The 17,707-nt window shown below is 42.8% G+C and overlaps 1 protein-coding gene across 2 annotated transcripts in view; it reads left to right on the forward strand.

Moving 5' to 3' along the window:
* HCN1 (hyperpolarization activated cyclic nucleotide gated potassium channel 1) overlaps positions 1-17,707 on the forward strand; it is a 280,618-nt gene that overhangs the window by 164,437 nt on the left and 98,474 nt on the right. The window lies entirely within an intron of this gene.

Below are 17,707 nucleotides of genomic sequence, written 5' to 3' on the forward strand. Positions count from 1 at the left end.
TGTGTTTTTTCAAAAGTTTTTCTAAAATGTTTATTACTTCGTTAGCTCTAAACCAAAAGAAAAAGAATATATTCTGTTGTTCTCAACTATAGAAAGCTTGTTAGTGAAGTACTTTTAAAGGTTGTCTTGTAATTCAGAAAACAGACAAACAAGAAGGGACCAGAAGATAATTAATGAGCTGGCTATATAATAAAATACAGCTGCAGATATTAAAGATCTCTACTTAGAAATAAACACACACAAAGACTCCAATGTATTTCAAGAAGTGTTGTCTCATAGGTATAATTTCATAGCTCAGTAAGCTAGTTTCAAGTATTGAAATAATAGAGAACAATACACTTGGAAGCGGGCTTTTTCAGCTGTAAACAGTAGTGTAATACCCTTATATTAGGATTAACCAGGATCACCAAATAGTGAATTCAAGCTTTCTGTTTTCCAGAGTCCAAAGGCTGGTATGTTTCTGTGATATCCAAGAGGCTCATTTGAATGACAAAGCAAAAACTGGGTTATATCCCTTTGAATATAAAAATCATCACAAAAATTGCCAGATTGTCCCCACCCTATTGTGCTTTTGAAAACACACACCTCTGTAACACTTTGTAATATTGGCACCTGAGGAAGATTATAAACTTTTTATAAATAGTTTCTATAGAAATAATTGCAACACTAATTTAAATAATATCCTCTTCCTGTTCATGGCTCTTCTGAAGGACTGGAAGAGGGTAAACCTCACAAAAGTTTCCACTCTAGTCTCCAGTGATCCCACTGTTGCATAATAACAAGTAGTAAACTTGATGCAGCAATTACTGCATTGCCACTATCTGTGTCTTTATCCTGTCTTTCCTACAAGAAAATCAGAGCAGCTCTCCCCATCCGTTTTATCTCATAACCCTGTGAACCAAGTAAAGCTGAGAAAAGGTGACTGACTCAAGGTAACCCAGTGAGCTCTATGGAAGAGTGGGGATTTGAACCCAGCCTCCCAGATCCTAGTCTGACAGGACACAGTACTGGCTCTCAGTGATACCAAATTTAGAAATTAATGTTGACAGTTTTGATGGTCAAATGTCAAGCAGTATAGAATTTGTGCATCTGCTAGTGATATGTTCTAATCAAGCTTTTCAACTTTTCTGTTCAAGGATTTATATTGTTATTTCTAGCTCAATGTCGATACCTTTTGCCTACATCTTTTAGAACATATTGTAATATCTATATTGCAGTGTACTAAGTATTTTGTAATGGTGGAAGCATCTGGCAAGTATTGGGTGGGTTGCTGCTATATCATGAAGTATTCATAGACACTGTAACTATAGCAGTGCTACAGCTGTCAACAGTACAGTGATAACAGTACAGACAACAGACAAAAATGGAAAAAGCCTAAAGAAGCTGAAGTGGCTCCATAAACAGCTCTCTAAAGACTTGAGAAATAAAAAAGACTCTTTTTAGGAACTGGAAGGAGGGCCTTATAACCAAGGATGAATATAAACAAATCACCAGTGCTTGTAGAGAAAAAGTTAGGAAAGCTAAAGCTCAGTATGAGCTTAGACTGGCCAAAGATGTTAAAAACAACAAAAAAGGGTTCTTTTCTTATGTTCAGAGTAAGAATAATAGCAAGGACATGGTAGGCCCATTGCAAGAACAAGAAAGTGAAATTGTAACAGGTAATGAAGAGAGGGCGGAACTGCTCAATTCCTACTTTTCCTCAGTCTTCTCTTCTGAGGGAAACGGTGCTTAGCATGGCAAAAACAGAACATATAAGGAGGGTATGAAGTTCCAACATAAGATCAGCATAGGGTAGTATATAAACACCTAGTTTCTTTAAATGAAACGAAGTCCTCAGGGCCAGAAGAATTGCATCCAAGGGTTCTAAAAGAGCTTGCAGATGTAATCTCTGAGCCTCTGGCTATTATTTTTGAGAATTCTTGGAGATCAGGAGAGGTGCTGGAAGATTGGAGGCAGGCGAATGTTGTCCCCATCTTCAAGAAGGGGAAAAAAGATGATCCAGGTAACTACCGACCTGTCAGCTTGATTCTATACCTGGAAAAGTTTTAGAACAAATCATCAAACAGTCAGTCCTGGAACATTTAGAAAGAATGGATGTGATTACTAAGAGCCAGCATGGTTTTCTCAAGAACAAGTCATGTCAGACTAACCTGATCTCTTTTTTTGAGAAAGTGACTACCTTGCTGGATCAGGAGAATGCTGTAAAAATCATTTATCTTGATTTCAGTAAGGCTTTTGATAAAGTTCCACATACTATCCTGAAGGAATGATCAGTCGACACATGTATCTTGAGGAAGCAGAGAGGTCTGACTTCTTCAGCCAACCTTCACTTTATTTATACATCCTGTCTTGAAGCTACATTTTTCCTTAGTACATAGCGCTTAAACAAATAACAGGAAACATCTGTTCAATGAAAGCAGATTATATCTATGCTTGTTTACAGGATTCAATACAGTCATCAATTTGTCAATACTGCATGGGTCAGCATAAGGAAGTGAGAATGTGGGTGAACACAGATGTGAGATGTTTGTGCCCTTTTGACTTTTCAGACACAATGGGGAACATAGGCGCTCCAGGCTAGTATACCAGACACATGATCTCACCCTCATCCCTGTCTGTGGTTTTTGTGGGACCTGGGAACCAAGCAGTTGGACACCAGTGCCTTTTAGGGGACAATCTTTGGAGAGCTGGCTTGGGTTAGAAACGGGCATAAATTTCTCTACTGCATACCTGCATTGATGCAGAAGTTTAATAGAAGCTCGGGGCTCTGTGTGAAAGGTCTTCCCTATCTTCTCCCAGTCCTGAAGTTTAAGAGAACCTCCCTCTGGGTACCAGGAGCATTGCTTACTGATTTCTTGTAACAGAGTCTTAAGTTGGCCAGAAGTCACGGATCCGCTGGACATTTGGATCAAAAACTTTAACTCACCTAAATGTTTCTGCTCAGCCTGAGAGAACTGTCCACCCATACTTACCAAATAAAAAGGGTCGCTTGATAACAATGGAGTGTGCACTTCGAGGCCTATGCCATGCGTTTCATAAGTAGGAGCTGAGCTACTGGGCTGTGCCAGGCAATACCTGAAAGCAGAAGCTGTCCTTGCTTCGGTGAGCTGTCCTGCTTCGGACCTGAATGGTCCCTGCTTCGGGGCGTCACTTGAAGGAATGATCAGTCGACACATGTATCTTGAGGAAGCAGAGAAGTCTGACTTCTTCAGCCAACCTTCACTTTATTTATACATCCTGTCTTGAAGCTACATTTTTCCTTAGTATATAGCACTTAAACAAATAACAGGAAACATCTGTTCAATGGAAGGAGACTATATCTATGCTTGTTTACAGGATTCAATACAGTCATCAATTTGTCAATACTGCATGGGTCAGCATAAGGAAGTGAGAATGTGGGTGAACACAGATGTGAGATTCCTGTGCCCTTATGACTTTTCAGACACAATGGGGAACATAGGCGCTCCGGGCTGGTATGCCAGACACATGGTCTCACCCTCGTCCCTGTCTGTGGCTTTTGTGGGACCTGGGAATCAAGCAGCCTTTTAGGTGCATGATTCCCACACTATCCTTGTTGACAAGTTGGTAAAATGTGGTTTGGATCCTGTTACCATTAGGTGGATCTGTCACTGGTTGACAGATCTCACCCAAAGAGTGCTTGTGAATGGTTCTTCATCCTCTTGGAGAGGAGTGACAGGTGGAGTGCCTCAAGGATCTGTCCTGGGAACTGTTTTGTTCAACATCTTTATTAATGATTTGGATGAGGAAATAGAGGGAATGCTTATTAAATTTGCAGATGATACTAAATTGGGAGGGGTTGCAAACACAGAAGAAGACAGAAACAGGATACAGGATGACCTTGACAGGCTGGAAAACTGGGCTAAAATCAATAAAATGAATTTTAACAAGGATAAATGTAAAGTTCTGCATTTAGGTAGGAAAAATCCCATGCATGGTTATAGGATGGGGGAGACTTGTCTTAGCAGTAGTATGTGCGAAAAGGATCTAGGGGTCTTAGTGGATCATGCGCTGAACACGAGTCAACAGTGTGATGCGGTGGCTATAAAGGCAAATGCAATTTTGGGCTGTATCAACAGAAGTATAGTGTCCAGATCACGTGATGTGATGGTATCGCTTTACTCTGCTCTGGTAAGACCTCACCTGGAGTATTGTGTTCAGTTTTGGGCACCACATTTTTAAAAAGGATATAAACAAGCTGGAACGGGTCCAGAGGAGGGTGATGAAGATGGTGAGGGGTCTGGAGACCAAGTCTTATGAGGAAAGGTTGAAGGAGCTGGGGATGTTTAGCCTGGACAGGAGGCAGCTGAGAGGTGATATGATCTCCATCTTCAAGTACTTGAAGGGATGTCATACAGAGGATGGTGTGGAATTGTTTTCTGTGGCCGTGGAAGGTAGGACCAGAACCAATGAGTTGAAATTAAATCAAAAGTGTTTCCGGCTCAACATTAGGAAGAACTTCCTGACTGTTAGAGCGATTCCTCAGTGGAACAGGCTTCCTCCAGAGGTGGTGGGCTCTCCTTCCTTGGAGATTTTTAAACAGAGGCTAGATGGCCATCTGACAGCGAAGAAGATCCTGTGAATTTAGGGGGAGGTGTTTGTGAGTTTCCTGCATTGTGCAGGAGGTTGGACTCGATGACCCCAGAGGTCACTTCCAACTCTATGATTCTATGAACAACAGAAGAGTGGAGCTTTTGCAAAGGATTGTAAGGACAGAAACTGCTGGAAAGCCAAGCTAGAAGAGATCCCAAGAGTTAAGGAAAGCAAATGGCAGGGAGCCAAGTACCGGGCAGACTAATGCAAGATGGCAGAGTAGAATCAGTAGCTGATGAAAGAGTTGTTAGAGGACACTTGCAAAAAAGAAGCACAGAGAAAAGCTAGAGTTTGAGTTAAAATGTGCTGGAGAAAAAGGGGACTTTGCAAGAAGTATAACAAGTAAAGATAATTTTTATTGGCTTAAATAACGAGAGAGATGTGTGGTGGCAAAAAGACTGCCTGAGAATCAGGGCAGCTAGTGGAAACAAGACATAGTAGGCAGAGGGCTGAAAAACAAGAATTTGAGCGAGCACTGGAAGGTGGAGCCCTGAAAATGAAGGGGAAAAAAAGAAATCTAGTAGCCCTTAAAGGCAAAAGGAAAGCAGAGAGAGCTGGCTGTCTCAAGTTCTGTCTGTAGCCATCAGAAGCTGTTAGACAGCTGTCTGCACCAGTCAGAACATTTGCGGTTCAGGCTCTCATGCTGTTAGAATCATACCTGACAGTGACTGCAGTCGTGGACTGTCAATAGGGAAGCAATTTGCAGATGTTTTCATAGTATTCTTGCAAAATTTAACGGCCATCAGAAATAAACAATGAGCAATACACAGCTTTTTAAAAATGTATCAGAAGCATTCTGTTATGTCCATATGACAATTTTTCATAATCTCCCAGCAATGAACAAAATAATGAAAAAAGGTCTGTAGCCTAAGATCCTTGAAGATAATAATAATAATAATAATAATAATAATAAATTTTATTTGTACCCCGCCCTCCCCCGCCGAAGCAGGCTCAGGGCGGCTAACAATACGGTGACCAATGGTGCACCAACAGTAAAACAGTTACATTAAAAACATTAAATTAACATTAAACTAACCTTAAAAGCCTGAATTAAAACAATTAACTAAAACATTTTATGACGCTATCCTTGACATTCTTCTAGTTGATGCTGATGGCGGATTTTCAGTTATTCATAAGCTAATTTAAAAAGGGTGGTCTTGCAGGCCCTGCGGAACTGATCAAGGTTCCGCAGGGCCCGCACCTCCTCTGGGAGTTGGTTCCAGAGATGTGGGGCTGCGGCCGAAAAGGCCCGAGAGCGAGTATTCTGTAATTTAATTTGTCTTGGCCCAGGGGTAGTCAGTCTGTTCTTTCCTACTGACCTCAGTGCTCTCTGGGGTTCATACGGGGAGAGACGGTCCTTCAGGTAGGCTGGTCCTCGGCCATATAGGGCTTTAAAGGTGATAACCAGCACTTTGTACTGGACCCGGTATACAATCGGTAGCCAGTGCAGTTCGCGTAGCCCCGGCCGCACATGTTCCCATCTTGGGAGACCAAGTAACAGCCTGGCCGCCGCGTTCTGCACTAGCTGTAACTTCCGGGTCCGGCACAGAGGCAGCCCCATGTAGAGGGCGTTACAGTAGTCCAATCGTGAGGTGACCGTCGCATGGATCACCGTTGCTAGGTCCCGACGCTCCAGGAAAGGGGCCAACTGCTTTGCCCGCCTCAGATGGAAGAAAGCTGACTTGGCAGTGGCTGTTATCTGGGCCTCCATTGATAATGAAGGCTCCAGTAAAACACCCAGACTCTTCACCTGCTGCGCCGCCTTTAGCTGCACACCATCGAAGGTCGGGAGGGATATTTCCCCCCCTGGAGTGCCGCGACCCACACAGAGAACCTCTGTCTTTGCCGGATTCAGCTTCAGCCCACTCAGTCTAAGCCACGTTGCGATAGCCTGTAACGCCCGATCCAGGTCTTCCGGGGGGGAGGCGGGCCGGCCGTCCATTAGCAGATAGAGCTGGGTGTCATCCGCATATTGGTGGCAGCCCAGCCCAAACCTCCTGGCAATCTGGGCAAGGGGGCGCATATAGATGTTAAATAACATCGGGGAGAGGACTGCTCCCTGAGGCACCCCACAATCTAGTGTGCGCCTCTGGGATCGTTCACCCCCGATCGCCACCCTTTGTCCCCGACCCATGAGGAAAGAGGAGAGCCATTGTAAAGCAGACCCCTTAACCCCAATGTCGGCGAGGCGGTGGATCAGTAGCCGATGGTCGACCGTATCAAATGCAGCCGACAGATCTAATAACATCAGCACTGCTACACCGCCTCGATCCAGTTGCCGTTGGAGGTCATCTGCAAGTATTTAATGAACAGTCATGCTGAAACGCCCAGTCTGAGTGTGGGATGATTAATATTTTAGCACAGTCAATCTTGTTTTAAAGGGAGGAAAGTTTGAGTCCAGTCAGTGGCCTTTAGTCTGGTGAAAGAATGCAACCATTGTGCCATGAATGTTATAGAGGCTGTTTGGTTCCATGAAAAGAAGCATTAAAAATCAAAAACATTAGTGCTGGATTCAAAGCCAAGAAAATTCTAATGTAAAAAACTTTGAGTTGTTTATATGTTGTGCATCTCTTGATAAAAATACTTGATCAAAACGGGAAGTAATAATAATAATAATAATAATAATAATAATAATAATAATAATAATAATAATAATAATTTCTTATTTATACCCTGCACTCCCCGCCGAAGCAGGCTCAGGGCGGCTAGCAGGCTCAGGGCTATATATAAGTATAACTATAAAGTATAAGTATAAAAGTATAACTACTGAAATTGGGAACTCATTTTTATGCACATTTGGAAACTTTATATTCACGCACATAGTTTATTGCCAGTATTTTTTTTCCTATTATTTTCAATATTAAGCATAGACCTGCAACATTACTTTGTTATTGAGTACCTTTTGTATTTACTGGAATTAGCATTTATGTTGTGATGTAGTATCTTTATATAAATGTTGCGCATACTTTTTGGTGATGTTTTCATTGAGCAAGGGAGATAATTGGTTTTTGACTAGAAGAAGAGGACAAGAAAAAATACTTGCGGATAAAGTGCATCAGTCTGTTGGGGAAAAAAGAGTTTGTTAATAACTTCTTTTGTCAGCAACCTCCCCCCCCCCAAAAAAAAAAAAGATAAAGTAAAAGGCAAATACAAGTCTTATGTTATAGAAATTACATTTTGTTCTCATAATGATTATTTTATGCATAATTTTGAATATTTTTTACTGTTTTATTATCTGCAGTATGTGATTATTTTTAAAAGAGAATATCTTTTTTGCCTTAAATTTTGTACAATAATGAAAACATAGCCTTATCTTCATAAAAAGATTTTTTTTTCAATTAAAAATGTGCAGTAGGTGGCTATGGGATGGTGGAGGCCAGATAATTTTTAATTAAGACCCAGTTTTACTTTTAAAACACTAACTTATCAATAGGCTAAAATGAAATTGTTCAGTAATTTGTCAGTTTTTTGACAAATTTGCTATTTCCTGCCCCTGCATCATGACCATGTTATTCCTTGGAGTATCACCCTTCCAAGTACTAGCCAAGGCCAACCCTGCTTAGCTTCCAAGATCTGACAGGATTGTTAGCCTGGGTTACAAGCACAGATAGCTTCAAGAGGGGAATGGATAAGCATATGGAGCAGAGGTCCATCAATGGCTATTAGCCACACCTTATCGGTGGAACTCTCTGTCTGGAGCAGTGATGCTCTGTATTCTGGTGCTTGGGAGGGGCACAGTGGAAGGATTTTTAGCCCCATTGGTGGACCTCTAGATGGCACTGGGGAGGGGGGTGGCCACTGTGTGACACAGAGTGTTGGACTGGATGGGCCATTGGCCTGATCCAACATGTGGTGAAAGTGTTCCATTTTTGAGGCAGACACTTTAAAGTAGTTTTGGAGCTGAGCCCAGTAGAAGGCTAATATTTAAGTACTGCTTCCAAGATACTTAATTGCTGCTGGTATCATTTTTAAACATTTCAAAACAGCTTTTTGTCATAAACAATATTCATAATAATAACAACATGTCATATCGTACTGATTTGCTTGGACTATGATAAGGCCATCTTTTAGCAACATTCTTAGCCTATATTTGATATTTGGTATTTTTTTTCATGAGAAAGCATCAATTCTGCTTGAGCTTGTTCCATTGTTTACTGTGTTGGTCTGTTGTTCCCTGAGCCCATTCTGTGATGCTGTCAGTCTCCCAGCAGCTAAGTGACTATAGACATCTCGAAACATCTTTAACGATAAGTGGCATGTTTGCTGACACCTCACAGCGCAGCTTTCGTGACAAAATAGTGACACATCTTCAAAAATGTAATTACTCTAATAAAAGTAGGTCACAGAGTTGCTGACTGCCATGTCTTGACAATCTCTATGCGGTCTGTGTTCTGCTGTGAGGAATCTTCTCCACATGTACTGGAAATTCAAAGCACTTATTTCCCACTGAATTGCTGAAAAGGAACAGGAGTCAAACCAAAGGAACAAAAGCACTGTTGAATCAGCTAGTCAGAGTAAAAGAAGCAGATTTTGTATTGTGTTCTGTAAAGAGTCAAAGAAGAGACAGTAAAAGCAAACACAGCAGAATCTTCTTTGGAGCTTCTGACTACCAGGAGTGTATTGCTTCAGCTGTACACACATGCAGAAGTAGGTTTCTTTGAAACCACAGGGACTTAATTTCCAGAAAAGGTTTCTTAGTAAAAAAGTTCACAATTTGGTAGCAAATCACTGAACACGCATTCATTGGTATTGTTCAATTCACAGTTAGTTCCTTTTGTCTATTTCTGTGACCACCTCCAAAATATCATAAATTATTTTCTAAGCTCACAAATTTGCTGTTGATGATATTACGTGTGTCCAAAGTTTATTCAACTGTAATGGGAGGCTTACAATCCAATATGAAAACTTTAAGAGTTGTAACTAAGAAGTATAGCTCAGATTTTGTTGGAAATGGTATGCTATAGTGATGCTGATAGAACAGAAAGGGAGGGGTGCTCATGGGTGGCTCTGTGTCTCTTGCTCTCTTTGCAAGCCTGTTGGAGACTGGAGGTGGCAGAAAGGATGGAACACATGGTCTGGGAGCATGTGACTGCCTAGTGCCTTCCCACTGCTTTTTTTGAGCCAGAGCCCTGGCCAAGCCAGCCAGAACTGCATTCCTGTGTGTTCCTGCTCAAAAAAAGTCTGGCAGTGCGTAACATAATTGTTTCAGAGGCAGCAACTTTTCTTTTGAGGTCAACTACAGACGTCAGGACAGTTATTTGAGATGAGCCACGTTGTCCCTGTCTTTCACAATCATTGGTTCTTCTTTAGATGACTTCAGCAAGAAATATTGAATGTGACTTGCAGGTGGAATTGTATAAGCTAAAAAGCCTTTCTGACATTTGATGAGAGATTATTTCTAGTTCAGAGATTTTAAAACTAGATAAAGTAGTGAATGTATAGGAAGTATGTCTGATCTTAGATCATGAAGATATATCATTGAGGTCAACACTGAATATAAAATTAATGGGATGGAAAACCATCTGCTGTACCTTTAGAATGGTATAAATTCTCCCAGGTTCATGTCACAGAGGTCAGAACAGGACAGTGCTATCACTACCTGAACTTTTGTATAAGGAACTAGTTGGGGTGATTGTAAAAGGGAGAGGGAAGGTAAAGAAGTGCATTCAGGGGAATCATTGTAGTGGAGAGTAGAATTACCTCAGTGATTCCATTTTTGGATTGGACAAGATTTTTGTTTTGATGTGTGAAGGAAATCTAACTCTGTTTCCTTCCTTAACTTGTGGTGTTCAGGGGCTGCCAAGAGCCACCTTGGTCCCCAACAAAGATTACTTTTTGGCCCCCAGCTCTTATCACCCATATGTATTGCTTATTTATTTATTCATTTACAAAATTTATATCTCACCTTTCTTCCCTCTGGCTCACAAATTAAAAATGTACACAATAAAAACCACATATTAAAGTATGAAATTTTAACAAAAAACAAACATTAAGACACTTAAAACCAATCTAAAGTGCACATACAGCAATAAAATACACACATACATAACAACAATTAAAACAGGGCGGGAAAGCAGGATCACTGAAGGAATGCTAAATAAAACAGAAGTCTTCACTATCCATTGGATAAGTGTGTGATGAGATCCAATCCAAAGATTATATAAAAGTAAATCACACAACTTAGTCATGGGTGACCAGGGGCCCTGCGATTTTGACCCCATGTTGGTGATTCTGGTGTGGTATGATTCATTTTCTGTGAGTTTTCTAGATTCTGTTATGAAGTAGCCTTTGTGTTCTAGATTTCAATCAAGAAACATAAAAATTTCCCATTTTCAAAGAGTTGTACGAGTAAAATGTCATTTTTTATTTTATCTCTTGGGCAGGTGTCCCTGCCAGCGTGTTAATTAGTGAGCGCAAGCTTTTGTGTGTGAAAGAGGAAAAGAATGCATTATCATGTTATGTGACCTTTAAAGGGAAAAAAAATCATATTCTTAACTCCCCCAAAATTGATTTTTGGCATTTTAAAGCCTAACATATTTATTGCAGAATAAGCATTTGTAGGCTAGAGGCCAGTTCTTCAGAAGCATGAAGTAAAACCTCAGTTAACAGATTGCCACACGAAAATATCATAAAGTGTAGGGTTTAAAGCAGGGGTAGAGGCCCCGTGGCGTAGAGTGGTAAAGCAGCAGTACTGCAGTACTGTGATCTGAACTCTCTGCTCATGATCTGAGTTCGATTGTGACGGAAGCTGGATTCAGGTAGCCAGCCCAAGGTTGACTCAGCCTTCCATCCTTCCGAGGTCGGTAAAATGAGTACCCAGCTTGCTGGCAGGGGGAGTGTAAAAGACTGGGGAAGGCAATGGCAAACCACCCCGTAAAAAGTCTGCCGTGAAAACGTTGTGAAAGCACCCCAAAGTCGGAAACAACTGGTGCTTGCACAGGGGACCTTTCCTTTTCCTTGTAACAGGGTTATCAAACATACAGCTTAAAGACTATGAAATGAAGAGGTATAGCCTGTGATATTTCCATGCAAATCTCAAAAGTATGAGATAAGCATAGTAATTGGTATCTCTCTTCGTTTACAAATTACTGCTTAGCCACCTGTAAAGAAATGTATGGTAGAATAGCTACTTTGCATGAAGTATGACTACTTAAACTAACACGTGGGATTTTTAATGTAAGAATTCAGTTTACCATACCACCTGCGTACAGAAGTCTCCTTGAAATAATTTGATTATTTTCAGCAGAGCCTTTTTTGTAGAAAAAGCCCAGCAAGAACTCATTTGCATATTAGGCCACAACCCCTGACACCAAGCCAACCGGAACTGCGTTCCTGGCAGTTCCGACTGGCTTGGAGTCAGGAGGTGTGGTCTAATATGCAAATGAATTCCTGCTAGGTTTTTCTATTAAAAAGCCGTGCGTGAAACAATGGTGCTGTCAGGGGGTGTGGCCTAATATGCAAATTAGTTCCTGCTGGGCATTTTCTACAAACAAAGCCCTGATTTTCAGTAACTTTGCTATATTGAATTGTTTCTTAAATTTTAGGACAGGATATTATATTTGGGTGTGCAGATGCATTCATTCTGTCAGGAGCTGGATTAGAACAGTATCATTTTAAATAGGTTATTAAAGTCAATATGTCATACTGTAAGGGAAATGAAACTGTGTATTGTAGTTATTCATTAATTTTAAATTATTTCTGTGACCCCCCATCCCCCAAGCAACCACAGTGAGTAACAATAATATCAGAACTTTTTTTGTGTGGGTCGTGACTCCATAGGGCTTTCAAAGCAAGAGAAATTCAGAGGTATTTTTGCCATTGCCTGGACCTCCTTGATGGTCTCCCATACAAGTACTAACCATGACTGATTCTGCTTGGCTTCCAAGATCTAGCAGGATCGGTCTAATCTGGTAGGGTTGTCAGGTTCTATCTTCTCACCAGCAAGGGATGGGAAGGAGCTTTCAGTGAGTGGGAGGGCAAGATGACATTGGCATGTGCAACTTCCCCAGCATGACAATATCATGTAGAAGTGATGTCATCACACTGGGAATGTTGCACACCAGCATTCTGGTATTTGGGGCAAAAAGTATGTTTACCATAAAGTTTTTTTCCCAAAATACCAGAGCATCGCTGTGCAACATCCCCAGCAGGATGATATCACTTCTGTGTGAGGTCATCATACTTGGAGACGTCACACCGGGTGGTAGCTGTTGAGGGTGGGCATCAACCTGCGAAATTGGGGGATCCTCTACTTCCTCTGGGGTCTGGTAACTCTATGGACTAGTCAGAGTAGGGCAACTTGATCATTTTTAAAAAATCTAAAATACATTAAAAGTGTCTCTGTGTGATTTTTCCTACCTCTCCCTTTCTCCAGCAACCTTCTGAGGTGTCCAAAATGTTGATGAAGGGTCCAAAATGTTGATGAGGTGTCCAAAACATTGACGACACAGAAGGGTCATTGATAACATGCATTGGTAACATTTTGAAAAGGGGGGATTATATTACGATCTGGTTGGCTGGTTTGTTATTTTATGGAATTGTTTTAAACTATAATTTAAAAGCCACATTGAACCTTACCTGAAAGGGCCAGGCTAGCCCAATTTTGTCAGATCTCAGAAGGTAAAGCAGCATCAGCTCTGACTATTATTTGGCAATCTGGCTGGTATACTGTAAGCCTAATGCACCAGCCAGTGCCTTACCGTCCCTACTCGAAGCGGTGACAGGCTGGGCACTGGAGCACCCAAGGCTGGTGATCCTGGGTGACTTCAACGTCCATGCTGATGACCCGGCCTCTAGTCAGGCGACAGACCTAGTGTCATCCATGGTGACACTAGGACTCTCTCAATTTGTCACAGACCCCACTCATCAGGCCGGACACATGTTAGACCTGATCTTTGCAGCCGGGGTTATGGTGGACGATATAACCACTGAAGTGGTGACATGGTCGGACCACCTCACCCTTAGGGCTCATGTAGATATGCCACCCCAAACCTGTTTAGGCAATGAGCCTATTATGGCTCGCCCGCGGAGCCAGATGGACCCAGAACGGTTCCAAACGGCCCTGCGGGACCCCTGGCCCTCTGGCGATTCCCTCAATGGCCTGGTTGAGACCTGGAATAGCCAGCTATCTAGGGCCATTGACGAGATCGCACCTTGACGCCCTCTACGGCCCCGGAGTAAGCTGGTTCCGTGGTATACCCCGGAGTTACGCCAGCTGGAACAAGGTCTCAGACGGCTAGAGAGGCAATGTCGACGCACCCATGACGAAGTGACTAGAACATCTTATAGGGAGCTTATGAGGTCCTATGAGATGGCAGTCAAGGCCGCAAAAAAACCCATACTTTGTGGCCAAGATTGCGTCTGCAAATTCGCGCCCGGCACAATTATTTAGGATAATTCGGAATTTTACTACATTGCCACAAGGCAAGCCAAATGTTAAGGAATTGGAAATAGGCTGCGAGGCTTTTGTGAAATTTTTGCAGACAAGGTCCAGTCACTCTGCCATGACTGCCCTGCCATATTGGATACAGTGAGTGAACTCGAGGCTCCGTGCATGTCTTCTAGTTTGATCCTGGACTGCTTCGACCCACTCAGCTTGGAGGAAGTTGACAGAATCCTTGTCACTGCATGCCCAACTACGTGTGATCTGGACCCATGCCCCTCCTGGTTAATCAAGGCCTGCCGGGAGGAGCTAAGATGTCCTATACGGGACATCATAAATAGATCTCTTTCGGAGGGCTTCTTTCCAACGCCCCTGAAGGAGGCAGTGACCTGCCCTCTCCTGAAAAAGGTTACATCAGATCCGGCCGAATTGGCTCATTGTCAGCCGGTCTCAAACTTGCCTTTTTGGGGCAAAATTATTGAGAGAGCTATGGCATTGCAGTTACAGGGCTTCTTGGATGACGCTTCCACCTTGGATCCATACCAGTACGGCTTCCGCCTGGGCCACGGGGTGGAGACAGTGTTGGTCGCCCTCATGGATGACCTCCGGCGACATCTGGATTGAGGCGGCTCGGCGGTATTGCTGTTGTTAGACCTGTCAGCTGTGTTCGATATGGTCGATCATCGGCTGCTGACCCGCTGCCTCGCCAACGCAGGAATTCGGGGGCTAGCCTTACAGTGGCTTTCCTCCTTCCTTGAAGGTTGGGGACAAAGGGTGGCGGTTGAAGGAGAGCTGTCCCAGAGATACCTACTTAATTGTGGGGTGCCTCAAGGGACAGTTCTCTCTCCGATGTTGTTTAATATCTTTATGCGCCCCCTTGCCCAGATCGCCTGGAGACCTGGGCTGGGTTGCCATCAGTACACTGATGACACCCAGCTCTATCTATTGATGGGTGGCCGGACTGCCAATGCCCCTATAAATCTGGACCGGGCGTTGCAAGCCATGGCAGGCTGGATTAAGCTGATTGGGTTGAAGCTGAACCCAGCGAAGACAGAGATCCTTTGCATAGGTCGTGGCGAGCTGGGAGGGGATAGCTCCCTACCAGCCTTTGACAGTGCGTCACTGATACCAGTGATACCAGGGTCAAGAGCCTGGGAGTGCTACTGGAGCCTTCCTTGACAATGGAGGCACAGATAGCAGCCACTGCTAAATCTGCCTTCCTCCATCTCAGAAGGGCGAGGCAGTTGGCCCCCTTCCTGGAACGTAGCGACCTAGCAACAGTGATCCATGCAATGGTCACCTCGAGATTAGACTACTGTAATGCCCTCTACATGGGGCTGCCCCTGTGCCGAACTCAGAAACTGCAGCTAGTGCAGAATGCAGCGGCCAGGATGTTAGTGGGACTACCTCGGTGGGAACACGTGCAGCCTGGGCTGAGGGAGCTGCACTGGCTTCCAATTGTGTTCCGAGTTTGCTACAAGGTGCTGGTTATTACCTTTAAAGCCCTATATGGCCGAGGACCTGCCTACCTTAGGGACCACCTCTCTCCATATGTTCCCCAGAGAGCACTGAGATCTAGTTCCCAAAATCTCCTAAAAATCCCTGGACCAAGGGAGGCCAAACTGAAAGCAACGAGGGAGCAGGCCTTCTCAATAATGGCTCCCCACTGGTGGAATCAGCTGCCGGAGGAAGTGCAAGCCCTGCAGGACTTTAACCAGTTCCACAGGGCTTGTAAAACTTTCCTCTTTCAACAAGCCTATAAGGTGGAACCCTGAAAGTGACATCTGGCCATCTGGATATATATATTACTGTAATGTAGCACCCCTAATTTATTGTGGTTTTTAAATGTTTATGTAACTGTTTTTAACCATATTTATTAATTGCATTTTATTATATGAATTGTATTATTATAATCATGGTACACACCATGTCTTGTGAGCCGCCCTGAGCCTGCCTCGGCGGGGAGAAGAAGAAGAAGAAGAAGAAGATATTGGATTTATATCCCGCCCTCCACTCCGAAGAGTCTCAGAGCGGCTCACAATCTCCTTTACCTTCCTCCCCCACAACAGACACCCTGTGAGGTGGGTGGGGCTGGAGAGGGCTCTCACAGCAGCTGCCCTTTCAAGGACAACCTCTGCCAGGGCTATGGCTGACCCAAGGCCATGCTAGCAGGTGCAAGTGGAGGAGTGGGGAATCAAACCCGGTTCTCCCAGATAAGAGTCTGCACACTTAACCACTACACCAAACTGGAGGGCGGGATATAAATAAAAACTTATTATTATTATTATTATTATTATTATTATTTGTACGGGAGATCAGCAAGGAAGTCCAGGGTCATGATACAGAGGTAGGCAATGGCAAACCACCTCTTGCCTTGAAAACTTTATGTGGTTACCATAAGTCAGCTGTGACTTAACAGCAAGTTACACCACTGATCCACCTCTGGAAATACGGGATATTAATGTTTTAATACCCACCAATGTAATTTTTTCTACCTTTTCTGTCCTCCAGGAGCTTTCTGAGGCTTCCAAAATGTTGATTAAGGGGGTCACACAGGAGTGTCATTGGTAAAATGCAACTGTTTCAGTCAGTTTGATAATTTTTCCTATCAACTTTTCTATGTTTGGTCTGCATTCAACTCCATATTTTTTTTTCCTGTGAGCAGATGTATATGAGTGTGTATCTAGGCACCAAGAAGCCCCACACACTCAATAAAAATTGGGTAGAATATGACAAAATTAAATTGGAAAGAATTGAATGACAGATTCTTGTAGCCATGGCAGAGCAATGTATCTGCATTGGAACTAGTATTTAGGAGTAGGGATGGGAACAAACTTAAAACAGGCAGTTTGAGGCTATGGCTCGCCACAGCCATGGAGAAAGGGGACAGGGACCACCTTGGAAGACACTCTACTTTCTACCATTCTCCTGGCCACAGCTCACCAAGGCCAGGAGAAATGGGGGAATCACCCAGGAAATAACTTCCTTTCTCCCTTTCTTCTGTCCATGGCGCATTGCAGTTGGGAGAAAGGGAGCAGGGATCATAGAATCATAGAGTTGGAAGTGACCTCCAGAGTCATCTATTCCAACCCACTGCTTTGAGGAAGAAAGCAAAGCCAAAGGCTTAAATAGCCCCGAACAGCTGAATGAACCAGCCAAAAGTCTGCTACTGTAGCATCTGAAGTAGCTCATAATTAATGTCAATATTTCTGATTTCTAGAGGCTCATGAGAATACTTATTTTTTAAAAAATTCTTGGCTATCACCAATGAAATTGCCTTTGATTTTGCTATTGGCCATCACCATGCATTCAGTTCTGTATTTCTATGTCAGATATTGGAATGTATACAATCAAGATGAAGTGAGGGGATGAGAAGGCCGACTTCCTTTCTCTGCTGTTGTTTGTGGCATCAGCCATATAACTGATTCTAATTTAAGTATACAAACAGCAAAAGAAATACTGAGATGTGCTAATGAATAAAGTATAAGCAATTTTCAATTCTTAATTATTTTCTAATAAAGAATGTGTGTTTATATTCTGCATAGTCAAACAATGCAGTTGGGGATGATACATTGCTTGTGATTTTAATGATTCATGGCTTGTAATTTTAATAATACATTCTTTCCCACAAATAGATGACTTTTTAGTTCTTCTTGAAAGGAATAATCAGCACTGGTAGAATCACATGTGTGAGCATCCTGGGTGCATTGGGTA

This window comes from Heteronotia binoei, chromosome 4 (genome assembly GCF_032191835.1).
Source record: "Heteronotia binoei isolate CCM8104 ecotype False Entrance Well chromosome 4, APGP_CSIRO_Hbin_v1, whole genome shotgun sequence".
In the NCBI taxonomy this organism is placed as follows: Eukaryota; Metazoa; Chordata; class Lepidosauria; order Squamata; family Gekkonidae; genus Heteronotia; species Heteronotia binoei.